Genomic DNA, 15,751 nt, shown 5'->3' on the forward strand with positions numbered 1-15,751 from the left:
CGAGAAGTTGCAGGAAGCTCCAATTTGTATGCGATAGTACCAATCTTTTGCAACACCTTGTATGGACCATAATACTTTGGTGATAATCTATTATCCTTCTTAGCTTGCTTTAGGGACATTTTCTTATATGGTTGTAGCCATAGGAATACCCAATCACCTACATCAAAACTTCTTTCACTGCGATGTTGATCTGCCTGTTGTTTCATTCTATTTTGTGCCAACATGAGGTTATCCTTTAAGAGTTGGAGGACTTGTTGTTGATGTTCGATGTGATGTTCCACTGCCTAAACCTTAGAATTTTCTCTTAAATATGATGTGATGGATGGTGGTTGATACCCATAAAGTGCCATAAATGGGGTCATTTTTGTTGCTGTATGGAAGGAAGTGTTATACCACCATTCAGCCAAAGGCAACCATTTGACCCATTGTGTCTATTTATCAGATACAAAGCAACGAAGATATCCTTCCAAACATTTGTTTACTATCTCAGTTTGCCCATCAGATTGAGGATGATAAGATGAGCTATGAGCTAACTGAGTACCAAGACAAGAGAATAATTCTGTCAAAAAATTTCCAGTGAAAATGGGATCTCTGTCACTTACAATAATCTTTTGGTTTCCATGTAGCTTTTGAATTGTTTCCATAAATGCAGTAGAAACTGTACTAGCTTTAAATGGATGTGATAATGCACAAAAGTGTGCATATTTGGTAAGTCTGTCAACTACCACCATGATGACACTCTTTCCCTCAGACTTGGGTAAACCTGTGATAAAATCCATTGAAACCTCCTCCCAACGTTGGCTTGGAATGGATAAAGGTTGTAATAGACCCGGTGTCTTAATTGTTTCAACTTTATTTTGTTGGCAAACCAAACATTCCACCACAAACTTTTGAATATCTGATTTAAGGACATCCCAAAAAAATTCCTTCTTAACCCTGTGGTAAGTTTTTAAAAATCCTGAGTGCCCTCCTAAGGGAGAAGTGTGCAATTCCATAAGAATCTTTTGTTTTAGCTGGGAATTCTTACAGAGGTATAAGCGATCTTTGTACCATAATGAATCATTTTTCCAACTAAATGTATCAGATGTACTGGAATCTTGTTGTAGCTTTCGAATAAGTGCCCACACTTCTTCATCACTCTTCCATTCCTCCCTTGCTTCGTTTATCCAATCTGGTTGGATAATAGAAATGGCGCACAACAATGCTTCCACATCCTCATCCTTTCTTGAGAGTGCATCTGCCACCACATTTTGCTTCCCTTTTTTGTAGATGATTTCAAAGTCATAACCCAACATCTTTGTGACCCACTTTTGTTGCTCTTCAGAGGATAATCTTTGTTCTAAAAAGTATTTAAGGCTATCATGATCTGTTTTTACCTTGAAGTGTCTTCCCATTAGGTAGGGTCGCCATTTCTTAAGTGCATGGAGTATTGCCAACATTTCCTTCTCATAAATAGCTTTGCTTAAAAACTTTCCCTTGATTGGACGACTTTCAAAAGCAATGGGTCTTTCATCTTGCATTAGAACAACACCAATTCCATTTCCTGAAGCATCACATTCCACAATAAAGGTTTTTGTGAAGTCTGGTGTAGCTAAGACCGGTGCTTGGAACATTGCCTCTATAAGATTTTCAAAGGCCTTTGTTGCTTCCGAAGTCCATGAAAATGCATCTTTCTTCAATAATGTTGTTACAGGTGATGCTATTCTCCCATATTTCTTAACAAACTTGCGATAATACCCTGTCAACCCAAGAAATCCTCGCAGATGTTTTATGGATGTGGGAATTTTCCATTCCTTAATGGCTTTGATTTTGCTAGGGTCTACCTTAACTCCTTCATGAGATACAATATGACCCAAATATTCCACCTCCTGGACTCCAAAGAAACATTTGGATCTTTTTTCATATAATTGTTTCTCCTCCAATAGTTGTAGCACCCTGTCAACATGTTCAACATGATCCTTCCAAGACTTGCTGTAGATTAATATATCATCAAAAAATACTAACACAAATTTTCTAAGGAATGGTTTGAAAATTGAATTCATCAAACCTTGAAATGTTGAAGGTGCATTAGTAAGGCCAAAAGGCATGACCAAAAATTCATAATGACCCTCATGATTTCTAAATGTCGTTTTCGGAATGTCTTCAATCTTCATTCTGATTTGATGATATCCCGAACGAAGATCCAACTTGGTGAAGTAAATTGATCCATGCAATTCATCCAGTAATTCATCAATGACAGGAATGGGGAACTTATCTTTAATAGTGAGCTTGTTGAGCTCCCTATAATCCGGACACATGCGCCATGATCCATCCTTCTTGTGCACCAATGGTACTGGAGCAGAGAAAGAACTTTGGCTTGGTTGAATTATACCAGCCTCTAGCATTTCTGCAACCATACGTTCAATTTCACTTTTTTGGACATAGGGATATCTGTACGGCCTGATGTTTGGAGGAACATTTCCTGGAATCAGATGAATAGCATGATCATGATCATGCATAGGTGGGAGACCTTTGGGAGTCTCAAATACCTTGGAATGATTGTCCAGGACTTTTTGGAGATCTGGAGAAATAGATGATTCCAGTGTGGAAACATCTAGCGAACATAATTGTGCAATTACACCTCTTTGCTCCTTTTTTAGAAGCTTTGTCATACCATTAGAGTTGATTATCTTTCCTGGTTTCCCTACAATACCCCTTAATTCAACTTCCTTTCCTTTCGTAGAAAATTTGATGAAAATTTCTTGAAAATTAAAAGCTATTGTACCCAAGGATTGTAGCCATTGGACTCCTAGTACAACATCAGCACCTCCCATTGGAATGGAAAGCATTGGGCTAGTCAATACATATTCTCCCATGGATAGCTTGATATTATGGCACCTTCCAGAGCAATTTATTGTTCCTCCATTTGCAATCATCACTTGACACTCTGGTGCTGGATATAGGAAGCAATTCAATTCTTTTGCTACCCTACAATGAATAAAATTGTGGGTGCTTCCTGAATCAATCAACACTATTACCTTTTTCTTCTTGATTTGTCCTTCTATCTTGATGGTTTGAGGAGTGGTAATTCCCGCCAATGCATTACAATATATGGTCAGATTTATTTGTTCTTCATCTAGGCTTTGTTCCTAGAGTATATCTTCTTTTTTTGACCTTTCTTGCTCCTTTTCTTCTTCCTCTTCACAATCTATGTAGAATAATTTCTTCTCAGCACACTTATGACCTTTAGTGTATTTGCTATCACAACTGTAACAAAGCCCTTTTGCTCTTTTTTCTTCCAATTGTTGTGGTGTCAACCTTATAGGTTGTGGAAGACTAGGGGCAACAACACTTCTGTCTTTATAGTTGTGAGTGGTATGCTTCCTGGTTGCCATAATTTTGCTTTCCATTTTTCTTGCTAACCTGAATGCCTTCTCTAATGAATCAGGTTCCCAAAGGCGAACATCATGTTGGATATTATCCTTTAAAGACCCTATGAACACATCAATCCTATGCTCCTCTGGAATATCTTTTACCCTTATGTTCAATTTTTGGAACTCCTCAATGTGCTCCATTACTGAACCCTTTTGTTTGAGACTTATCAATTGGCTAAAAAAAGTGTTGCTTTTTGTATCTTCATAATGTGCTATCAATTCTTCCGTAAAAATTTCCCAAGTGATAATTTTTTTATGAGAGCAAAGCCATTGATACCATACAAACTGATTTGGTTCCAAATATACAGTTTCCATATGTACCTTTTATGTGTTTTGCACATTATTGAGATCGAAGAACTGCTCCATCTGTAATATCCATTTGGCGGGATCCTTGCCATCAAACTTCCTCATATCGATTTTTGGAATATGGTGGGTCTTCGATCCAACATTAGAGTCTATGGAATCATGATTAACATTACTTTTGTTCACATCATGAGTTTCCTTTACAACCTTTTCACCATTAGTAAGTATTTCTTGTAGAAAATTTGTCAAATCTGTCTTCAAATTTGCCATGTCTGTCTTCAAATCTGTCTTCAAATTTTCCATCTCTCTCTTCAAATCTGTCTTCAAATCTATCTTCAAATTGTCCATCTTAGCTTCCACGCCATTTATCTTAGATTCCACGCCATTTATCTTAGCTTCTGTTAGCTTTTGTGAGCGTGACATTTGTTGCACTTGTTCTTGTAATTTTGATATATCATGTAGCATTTCTTCCTCTTCTTCATGATTCATGCTAGAGCTTTCAGGTTACTTACTAGGTGTTTGCATTTTCTTTCCTCGGGGCATCAGTTACCAATAATAATGTTTTACTATGCCCTTTGAATTCCATTAAACCAAGCTTACACAAAAATTAAAAAAAAAACTACACACCTTTTTTCACTTTATAGAAGCCTGATATTGAATCTGATGTATCTCTGTAATTTCAGATCATCTAGTTCTGAAATTGCGACTTGTAGTAGCCTTCTGTGTCCTCTTTCCAATGCCACAAGTCTGACCCAAATTGGATTCTCCAAGGAAGAGTTATGTGAATCTTCCACAGTGACTTTCTTTTAGACTAGTTCAGTAGAGCGAACTTGTACGACGTGCCACGAGTCACTGTTTCAACATTTGGATCTGAAACACACATAAAAGAAACTACAGTTTGTCCTCTTTCTGTAACTTCTTACTAAATTTCAATCCAATACCCAGAGAGAAAGTTATGACGATTTTACCCAGGTCACCTGTTTTGAATGTCATTCAGGAGTCTGCAAAAAGACCAACTTCCTCAGATCATATCTCCGCGCATATCGCGTGAAAAGCTCTAAAATTTAGACCCAAGGTTCAGCACGATTTCTTCTCAAATGGGTTTTTTTTGCGACTTCTGAAACGTCACAGAAAAAAGTTATAGCGAAAATGCCACGATGACCTGTTTGGAGCAGTGAAACCCTAGAATCCAAAGCTCTGATACCAAATGTTATGAAACCAGCTCAAGAAAAGATAGAAAAGATAGATCAACGCCTTAGAATTCAGCCTCTTCAAAGGGGAAACCTCCTTTACATTACATAAATGAACAATTCTCGGATGATACAAATGACAAAACCTCCTTCCTATATATAGGAGTCTAAGGAGTCACAATATAATCCAGTCGACCTAACAATAATAATATAAAGCCACAAGAATAATAATAGAGGGATTCTATGGGGCACAGAATAACAACATGGGGGTAATAGGGGCACAACAATGTAAATAAGGGGTATAACTACAATAGTAATGGGGTAATCACTAGTATTATAGGGACCCAACATTTGACTATCTCCACCCTTGTTGCCAGGATTGAGGGGGTTGCCCGTATTGATAATGGTTCTCGTGCTGCCAAGGTTGAGAGTTATGAGTGTTATAATAGGAATATGGATGTGCATTATGACCAAAAAATTGTGGTGAAGATTCAGAAACCATACTTGCACCTACCTAAGGCCAATTTCTCCGTTCTCCCATAGCATGTAATGGTTCAGGTTTGGAATGCTCTGCTTCAAGTACAAATTTTAATCCTGGTATGGAGGATCATTTCTCAGTGGTATGGTTTTATGCACAAATCACATATTTTAAATCAGCAGGACATTCTCTTAAATGAAGCTTTTTCCTACATTTAGGACAAAAAATAGACAAAGAATATTGTTCATCTACCAATTTCTGTTGAATTTTTTCTTGCTAACAATATTCATTATTTCAATTTTCATATTGTCCATTTTATACGCCAAACCAATAATCATAGTATCTATAGATCCAAGTTTACTAGTTCTACTTCGATTTCCTCTACTGGATCTAGATTGATTCTTTGAAAATTTCCTGCACATGTCACAAATTTGATCAAAAGTTTTTTGAGCAATATCCCCTTGTCCTAATAAATTCAAATTATGCCTAGAATCTTCATTAAGTCCACATAAGAACAAGGTCTTGATAGTACTTATGTCAAGTTTATGTTTTGACCTCTGGAGGATATATTAAAATCTCTCTAAGTAATCCTCCAAGCTCTCATCATCACATTGCACAATGGTAAAGATCTCGTCCCGCATTTCTCTAGTTTTGCAATATTCCTAGTATTTAGTCAAAAAAACTCTCTTCATTTGGTCCCAAGAAATTATAGTTTTCCCTCCGAGTCCCATGAACCAGCGCAAGGCTGAGTCCTTGAGATTTGTAGGGAATAACTTTAATTTCTGGGCATCTAAAGAGTAATCATAGCTTCTACATAGGATATCAAACTCAAAAACAAAAGAATCAGGATCTTCGTGCACCTTACCATAGAAATGAGGGAGAGTCGATGGAAGAATGTTCTTCATTTGAGTAGTTGTTTCAGAATCCACTATTGGATATCTAAAGGTGGATTGTTCCTATGTTACCTAATTCTCTCTAGTTCCCTCAGCATGATCCTTGTGCTCTACCATTTTTCTTCCCTTGATCGAACCACTCCCACTAAAGTGAGAAGGTTGACTATGGCTCAAATTGGTCTTTGGAGGACCACTAGTTTCCTTCTTCCCATTCTTGGGTTGTGTTGCACTTGAACCATTGTTTCCAGAATCCAAGTGGAGAGTTTCTGCATGATGAGTTTGTGTTTGTTTGGACTTTTTTCCTGCAAAAGAAGGTTGAATATGAGAAAAAGTTTTAGATTTATCAGTGTTCCCTTGGCCCTTATTACACTTCGGACCCTTACCCATTTTCGGCATTCATCTTAAAATAAAATCCAAAAGAATAACAAAACTTTTAAATTTACAAAAGAAGAATCTTAAATCAAATGCTGCAAATGAATAAGTAAATTAGCACTACGAAATCCTTCAATAATAGAAGCACACTGCAGAAAAATAAAATCATAATTATCCCTACTACAAAGGAAAGAAAGCAAGAAATTTCTTACCAGTCTTTAGAAATGCCTCCTGGACAATGATGCCAAATGTTGGGTGCAGGAATTGCAGTTCAACAAACTCCTTTCAACACTTAATTTGTCAACCTGGGGTTTCGTACACTTTGACATATAGCATAGGAAATGCCAAGAAATGATATGAACCTTCTCTAATTGTATTCCTACTTCTTTGATTACAAATTATAGATTCGAAAGGAAAGATCAAACGACAACGAATACCAAGAAAACTATGGTGCTGAATGAAAATAATGTACTTTTCATAAAATCAAATAAAGGAAACTCTCAATTCGTCATGAACAATTTGAATCGATAAAATAACTATTTGAGATTCTCTTCAGTATGGTTGTAAGATAGAAGAATGATCCAACTAATTAGGAAGTCTGTCTTCCTCAAAGATTTTCCTTCCTGTAACACAACAAGGTTCCTGTACTGGAACGTTGTTCTTGTAATAGAGCGAAGCTTCTATACTGGAAGTATATATATTGGGTACTTACTGAAGATCTTGAACTGCATACAAGAGCTTTAAGCCTTTGTACTAGAGCACTTTGTTCGTGTACTCGGAATGTCAATTCCTGTATTAGGACATAGGTTCTTGTACTACGAAAACAGAGTTCCTTTACTTGGCTTCCAAATCGGTTGTAAGAAATAAAATATTGTTAACTAATAAAATAAATGCGAGGTGAAAATAGAACTATAAAGTGAACTACTATAAGGAAAATGAATTATTAACTAATCACATGCTCGGAAATGAAAGGTTCTTTTACAGCCAAAGGGAATTTCTATTGAAATAAGAAATTGTTTTACTTGGAAACTACTTTGACCCAAACATCAGCAAGCTCCTTCCTGAGATTATTGTTCATTGAGTAAATTAGATCTGCACCCTTATACAAATAATCATTTTAACTCATGGAATCCTTCTGGTAAATTCAATCTTAAGTCCAGCAACGAGTGTAGGTACAAATCCAAGTAATGCAACAGTGTTTTAGTGAAAGCTTATTGACATTAATCAAATCTAAATTTGAACTTGAATATTGGAATATTCTTCACTAAAATGCCAAACACTATTTGCAAAAGAATAATAGACCTGTAGAAATAAGAATGACTGACTGCAATGAGTAAATGAAACTTTCAACTTGCTGAAACGAAAAAACACTGGCACAGGAAGCTAGATGTACATTTACTTTGTAAAGAAAAGGGCAGCATGCATTTGCCAGAAAGAATGGAAGGAAATAAAAGTAAATGAAAATGAACCACGCACACACCTGGATCCAGATCACACAACTTGCAAGAAATTAAAGTCCATCAGCTATGAAAAAATACAAACATGATCTGCTTCACTAACCTTGCATGAAAATAAATATCACACAACTTTAACGAAGGCAGAACGAATTGGGTTGGTTGGGCCCTAGCTAACCAGCTTGTTTCCCTGTAACGAAATAGAAAACTTCAAGCGCTCAAATGGAGCATCACAATGATATCGAGACAAAGATCTTCACAACTGGCATGTTCTTTTGTATTAAGTTTCAAAAAGAAAAATACTCATCGTGGATCCCTGATCCAGCCCATAAATGGTGATATTCAAAAATTACAGTTAGTAGCAAAAGTTTAACACAACATCGCTAGTTAACATTTACGGATAAACCCTATTAAATACATGCTTCGGCTTTTGACCGCAAAAAAAATATAACAACATGATATATTAAGCCTTTCGGCTGTTCGAAAAAGGTCTAAACAAGGGTTTTGTAGCCGAAGTCTAGCCTTCATATCCTACCTTCTTCTCTAAGTTCCGAGTCCAGCAAGGAAATTGATATCTTAGACAAGAAATCCACACAGTCTACTGAGTTGTCCCATCCATAAGTGGTGAGTCAAACAAAAATTGAAAACTGCCTCAAAAGTGCAGGAACGCTGACTGATACACGCACGATTCTTTCACCAACCCAATCTCTCACATGTATTAACACTTTGGTTCCATAAAATTACTTAGGAAAGGAATATATTAGTTGCAAAGATATTTTAAGATATAAAACCTCTAAATTTAATGATTAAGTATATATATAACCTTTGAATATGAAAAACATAAGAGGAGTGCAGGAATGTGTGCAATTGGTAAGAAGTACAGGAATAGACAGGCCTTTAGGGTTAAAAGAGGGGTTAAGGTGGTGGGTTTGGGATAGGATAGAGACCAAAACGTAGGACAATTCTAGCCACCAAGATCCTCCCATCCCTATCCTGTTGTGTGTCCTCACACAACCTTACCCTTACCTCTGCAAAAACCACATGTAGACCTTCCTTTAGTCTTGTATCAGTATGCTAATTCTTGTCTTCATCGTCCTTTTCTTCTTAGTTCGAGCCTTCTTGACTTGTTTGACCAATTTTCTGAGTTGATCATAGCATTTCGAAGCTCAGAGCTTCCACACTCCTTCTTGTCGTTTTCGTTCTTACACTTCCCCTACCAATTCAACATTCTTATTTTGCAGCACTACACCCTGCTCTTTCTTGGCATGATTTAAAACTTCGATTCCATAAATGTGTTTCTTCAGCTCCTCGACCTAACTATTCAAATTTTGGGATCCTCCTTAACAAATTCCTCCCGCGTCTGAATCTTCTCAGCAGTTGACTCGAAGCAAGTGTTGGTGTTGTAAAGACCAATATCATCCTTTATATCAATATCTAGCATTTTGAAATCACAGGGTGTCTCATCGCGCTTCATTTCATCGTCATGTTGTGTTTCATCATCCTACACTTTGTCATCACATTGTATTTCATCTCCCTGTACTTTAGCATTACATTGCACTTTATCACCCTGACTCTCTACTGGACCCTTCTCTGCACTGACATCTAGTGTCTTAGAGGTCTTCCTCTTCTTCATTCTTCCAACTAACACTGACAAAGGAGTAACGTCTTCCTCTTCAAGATATCATGCACTAAACTCTGTGTGAACTGCAACATCTGCAAGGAGCAAGAGATTGTTATCATTCGGTAAACTAGGTTGGGAATCATCTACATTTATCGGAGAGGTTGACTGAGTATGTTCCTCTCTCGAGGAGGAAAACCTCTTATTAAAAAAAATTATAGTTATTATCTTCAAAGGGCAAGGGGTTTTGGTTATGGGTGCTTGTTTCTCTTCATGCACTGGTTCCTTAGGCAGGGTCTTTTTCTTCTTACTAGTTTGTGGGGTGAGGGTTTTATCCGTCTCTTCAGATTCTTCCTTCCTACTCTTACCCTTCTTCCCGGGTGACTCCACTATGTTTCCTCCTTGTAATTCCTTCAAGAACCCTCCCCATGTCACATTTTTACTCTCTAATTCCTTCCTAACCAGAATTTAGATCAACCCGTAATGACATAGCTTGAACCCAACCTGACTCTCTTGACTTTTCTAAACACCATTCAAATTTTTTCCAAACTTTTAAACAAGAAGGAAAATTAATCAACTTACCTGAATCAACGTGTAAAAACAAGCAGATGTGATATAGAAAGGTTAGGGAATATCGTCCCTCATAAGTGAGGAACTTCTGCAAAATGTACAACATGTGTTTCCATTTTTTTATCATAGCACTACGTTGCATCCCAATTTTCTAGTCCACTATTTACTTTTTATTGACTACAAATCTATGCCAAGCCCTTTTTCGAGCTCTCCTTTCTTGAACCAGTATTTGCATGTGGCCGCAAACCTTGTAGCTTGCGAAATAGGCTACTCCGTCACTTCAAACTCTAGATACCCCACCTTGGCTCTATGTCCATCAAAGGTTCGGGAAAATTCTAACGCCATGGCCAAATCAAAACCATCAAACTTAAGAAAGAACGAGAGGAATCCTGCTTCCTGCATTATGGACAGACTGTTCTTGTACTCCACCATTTTCTCTACTTCCTTCATAGACCATGGTTCAATACGAACATACGCCATTGCTTGTTCAAATTCTCTCAACTACTCGGAATTTGAGATAGTTAATTAGTATGGGGTTCAGGACTGAGAAATTCGAAATTGCCAAATGAACTAGACATTTCTATATTGATTTTATTTCTTTAATGATCACACTCATGAAAATCTCAGTTCTTGGGAAAGGATGTGATACGACCTGATCTAATCGTGCATGCAATAATAATGATTGGTGGTGGGCAGTGGTAATGGAGGAAGTTATGTGAGAGAATGCGAGGTGTTATATATGAGTGGGTCATCATTTAATTATTAGCAGGCTTTTCAAAAATGAACGTTGGATTCTGGGAGATTTTTTGCACACATCCTTTGATCAACTCCTGATTTCATACAAGGCATGCATGTTAACTTACATAGAGATAGGTTTTCATAGTTAAATGTCCTTGTACTTAAAAAATATTTCCTAATTAGTAATGATGAACAAATTCTAATCATCTATGAAAGAAAATCATTGCATGACATCATTTTAAAGTAGTGCAGTCAGTTGCGCTTGAGTGTGATTTTTGTACCAAACATAAAAATAAATCCCCTTTTATCCTTGGACTAAAATTTGGCCTCAAGCATGCGTTCATGCACTAGACATTCCTATACCATAACATACATTCTTGCATTAAGGAATTGTTGGTTCTTGCACTCGAACATACATTCTTGCATTGGAGACTACTACTATTCCTGCATTGGGCACATGTTCTTGTGCTCGAGGCAAACAACAATGTGTGTTCCTGCACCTGAGATTTAATGTTCTTGCATTGGAACATACATTATTGTACTAAGGGACATCACTATTCCTGCACTAATTAATGTTGTGGAATATCTAAAAAAGGTTTCTAAAAAATACAATCTGTGGGTTGAGTCTTGAAATATTTGCGAGATTTCCAAAGGATGTTTTATTCGCCAGTTTCTTGGTAGTGATACATGCCTTCCAATCTAATCCATGAGTTTTGATTAGATCCTGCAATACAGTCCATGAGGGAGAAAAGAAGTGGAAAAGGAGTAAATTTTAGAATGGGAAGGAAGTTCAACAGGGAATTCAAGTGTGAAACCACCAAGAGGGCATATGGAAAAAGGAAAAGAGAAAATAAATTTAGGGGAAAAGAGGGAAAAAAAATTGGATAGGGGGAATTTCTTTAAAAGAAAGGGAAGGTTCATTTCCATAGGATGAAGAAGAAAAAATAGAAGGGAATTTACGAAAAGGAAATAGAATAAGGGAAAAATATCACCTCAAAAATCTACCTAAATAGTGCCAAACCATAAGTAAATGCAACAGGAATTGAGTGTTGATTGCATAAAAATTTCCGTGTCAATTGTCCCAAACTTGGATAAGGGCTTGGTTCCTGCACTTAAAAACCTGCTTCTTCTTGGTGACAATTAGCACATATAAAGATCAAGCAACATTCCCATTTTATTAGAATTCCGATCTTCCTGCCAACATCTTGGTTTTCAAGCCGATCCTTCTGTGACCATGTCAGTAAATTGATTTTCACAATCACATGAAAATACTTTTTTCTTTTTTTATTTTTAGTTTTTGTCACTTTTTTTCATTATTATTTTTTTCTTCTTTATTTTTTGAAATAAAGAATCAGATCTGTAATAGGTTGGCATATCCACCTACCATCTCTAGCTCAGATTGCTATTACACTTGCTGCATGAAGTCTTCCATTGTGAAGGGTTGAAAATATACCTTGAGTCTATGCTCATTCACAAGGAATACTGAATTTTTCCCATCAATAGTTTTGATCTCTACAGCCCCATTCTCAAAAATTCAGACTACTTCATAAGGTTCCATCTAGCTTGTATGGAATTTTCCTTTGAAATGTTTAAATCTAGAGTCATAAATAAGTACCCAATCACCTAGTTGGAACTTCTTCTTCCTGATAGACTTGTCATGCCACTTTTTGCATTGTTTTTGTACAAAATCTCTTTGAAATTCATCTAACTCATTTAACTGTAATAGATGTTGCTGTTGTGCTTCTTAGAGATCTAATCCCAACTGAACTATTGTTCAAAAAGTTTTTATCTAGAACTCTATCGACAAAAGAACTTGTTTCCCATATACCATCTCATATGGTGTATGTCCTGTGTTGTTCTGCCAAGTGGTTCGATAAGCCCATAAGGCTTCAGGTAACTGGCTGGCCCAATCCTTCCTATGCATATTTACTGTTTTGGTGAGGATGGATTCAATCACCTTATTGGTAGACTCCACTTGGTCGTTTTCTTGTGGGTGATATAGAGTGGACTTCCTATATTGAGTTTTGTATTGATCCATGACTTCCTGTACCAGATTAGAAATAAACTGTGGCTCGTTGTCAGTAACAATCTCTCTAGGAACACCAAATCTAGTAAAAATTTCACTAAACAAAAATTCAACAACAACTTTTTCTATAGAAAAAGAAACAACTTCAACCTTTACCAATTTTGTAAAAAAATCAGTGCAAACCAATATATGTTTTTTATTCATGGATGTTGGATTTATTGGTCCTACGAAGTCGATAACCCATTTTTCAAAGGTCTCAATCATAATCTAAGGACATAAAGGATTTTTGTTGGCTTGAATAGGTTGACTCATTCCTGACACATATCACATCGCTTGACATATTGTTTGGCATCATTAAACAAATAAGGCCAACATTATCCAACGCGTAAGACTTTATATGCAGTTATATTGTCAGCGAAGTGACCACCAAAAGGTTCATCATGGGAATATTTTAGTATATCAAACACTTCTTCCTCTCTTACACATCTATGAATGATAAGATCCGATCTAGTGTAAAAGAGGCCTCCTTGGATCTAAGAATATGTCGCACTTTTTAATATGATATTTCACTTTTTCACGAGTTGATAAGTGAGGTGATGTTTTTCGGGTGACTAAATAGTTGGCTATGCCAGAATACCATGGACTCTTTGTTGACACAGCAAAAAGATGTTCATCATGGAAATCATCATCAACAGGAATTACTTCACCAGGATTATTCAGTCTAGAAAGATAGTTAGGTACAACATTAGATTTTCTTGGTCTATCAACAAAAGTAACATTAAATTCCTACAACAACAGTAACCACCTAGTAACTCTACCACTAGTCAATTGTTTATTCATTAAATATTTATCACATAATGATCAGTATGTGCAAAGACTTCATATATTGTGATGTAGTATTTGAATTTATTGATAGAAAAAATTACGGCTAAAAAAACTTCCTCGATCACTGTATAGTTCAATTCGGCTGGTGATTTTTTTTTTGCTGATGAAGTAAATATCATAGGATTTTTGTTCTCTTCCTATCCTAAAGCTGCGCCAATGGTAGTATTTGAGGCATCAGAGGAAATGTGGAATGAAAGGGACCAGTTGGGACCTCTCAAAACTGGTGTCTGCACTGATTTTTTCTTTAGTGTCTCAAAAGACTGTTGGCAAGCCGTGGACTAGAAAAACTCACTATCCTTAGCTAACAATCGGAAAAGGGGGTAGCTATCGTAGAAAAGTTCTCAATGAACCTCTTGTAATAGCCCACATGTCCTAGAAACCCTCTTACTTCCCTTTGTGTTTTGGGTGTAGGAAGACTTCAGATAACTTCTATTTTGGTCAGGTCTACCTGGATATCTTTGGCGGAGACTAAATGTCCAAGGACTACTCCTACTTTGCACATTAATCTACAAATTTTTATCACTCAAAGTAAGGTGAGCCTCTTGGCAACGTAAAAACACTTTTTATAAATTTTTGAGGGCTTCTTGGAATGAGTTACCAAACACTAAAAAATCATCCATATAGATCTCAATGCACTTGAGATCAACAAAAATAGCCAGCACAACCCTTTCAAAGGTGGATGGGGCATTACATTGTCAAAAGGTAAGTACTCGGTAAGCAAATGTACCCCATGGACATGTAAAGGTGGTATTATCTTGATCTAAGGGTGCGACCTGAATTTGGTTGCACCCACTGAAGCCATCTAAAAATGAAAAATACTTTTTACCAACAAGGGTATATAGCACCCGATTGATAAAAGGAAGGGGAAAGTAATCTTTGAGAGTGGCTTTATTAAGTTCTCGATAATCAATGCAGATGTGCCATATCCTATCCTTTTTCGAGACTATTACCAATGGGGAGACCCACTAGCTATCAGATATAAGATATATAAAATTAACGTCCATGAGTTTTGTAAGTCTTCTTTCAAAATATCTCTTAGCACAGGATTCATGCGCCTTTGAGGTTGATGAATAGGTCATGCTCCCTCCTGAATATAAATATGGTGAGTACAGGTTTCAGGAGGTATGCCTTTCATGTCCTCGTAACTCCATGCAAAGGCATCAAGGTGATCACGCAATAAATCAACAAGCTTCTCTCGTTGAGATGAGTTAAGGTTTGATTTGATATGTATGGATTTTTCTGGACTAATTTCAACAAGAGTAGTCTCCAGCTCAAGAGTGCAGGAAGATGCTACTAAGACCGGTGATGAGGAGGGTTGAGAATCAAAATTTCCTTAAAAATATGGACTAAATATTTGACAAAACATGTCAAAATTAGGCATTGAGTCCAGGTTATTCAAGAAATCTCGTAATTCACCCTCCTATATAGACTCAGTATGATGGTGGTTCAAGAAATAGGTAGATTATCCTCATCACTGTTGTCATAATCTAACCACAAAGTGTCCTTGAGCTCATGAATAGATCTAGCAGGCAGTTATAAGGTGACTTTCTTCCTAGATTCTTCATGTGAAATATACATATCACCAGAGCGACATCCAATTTAAGCATCGATTGTGGCAAGCCATGGTCATCCTAGAATCAAGGGATGTCTACCCACAAGATTTTTTAGCTGAAGCACAATAAAGTCCACGGGTTATTCCCAAGAATCTATGGAGACAACCACATCATCCAACACACCTTCTAGTTAGATTTTTTATTTTTCTGCATGTTCAAGCACAGTAGGGGTATGATGAATATGGACCAACCCAAGTT

This window comes from Pinus tabuliformis, chromosome 6 (assembly GCF_031772625.1).
Source record: "Pinus tabuliformis cultivar Carrire ecotype Pingquan chromosome 6, CPIR1, whole genome shotgun sequence".
In the NCBI taxonomy this organism is placed as follows: Eukaryota; Viridiplantae; Streptophyta; class Pinopsida; order Pinales; family Pinaceae; genus Pinus; species Pinus tabuliformis.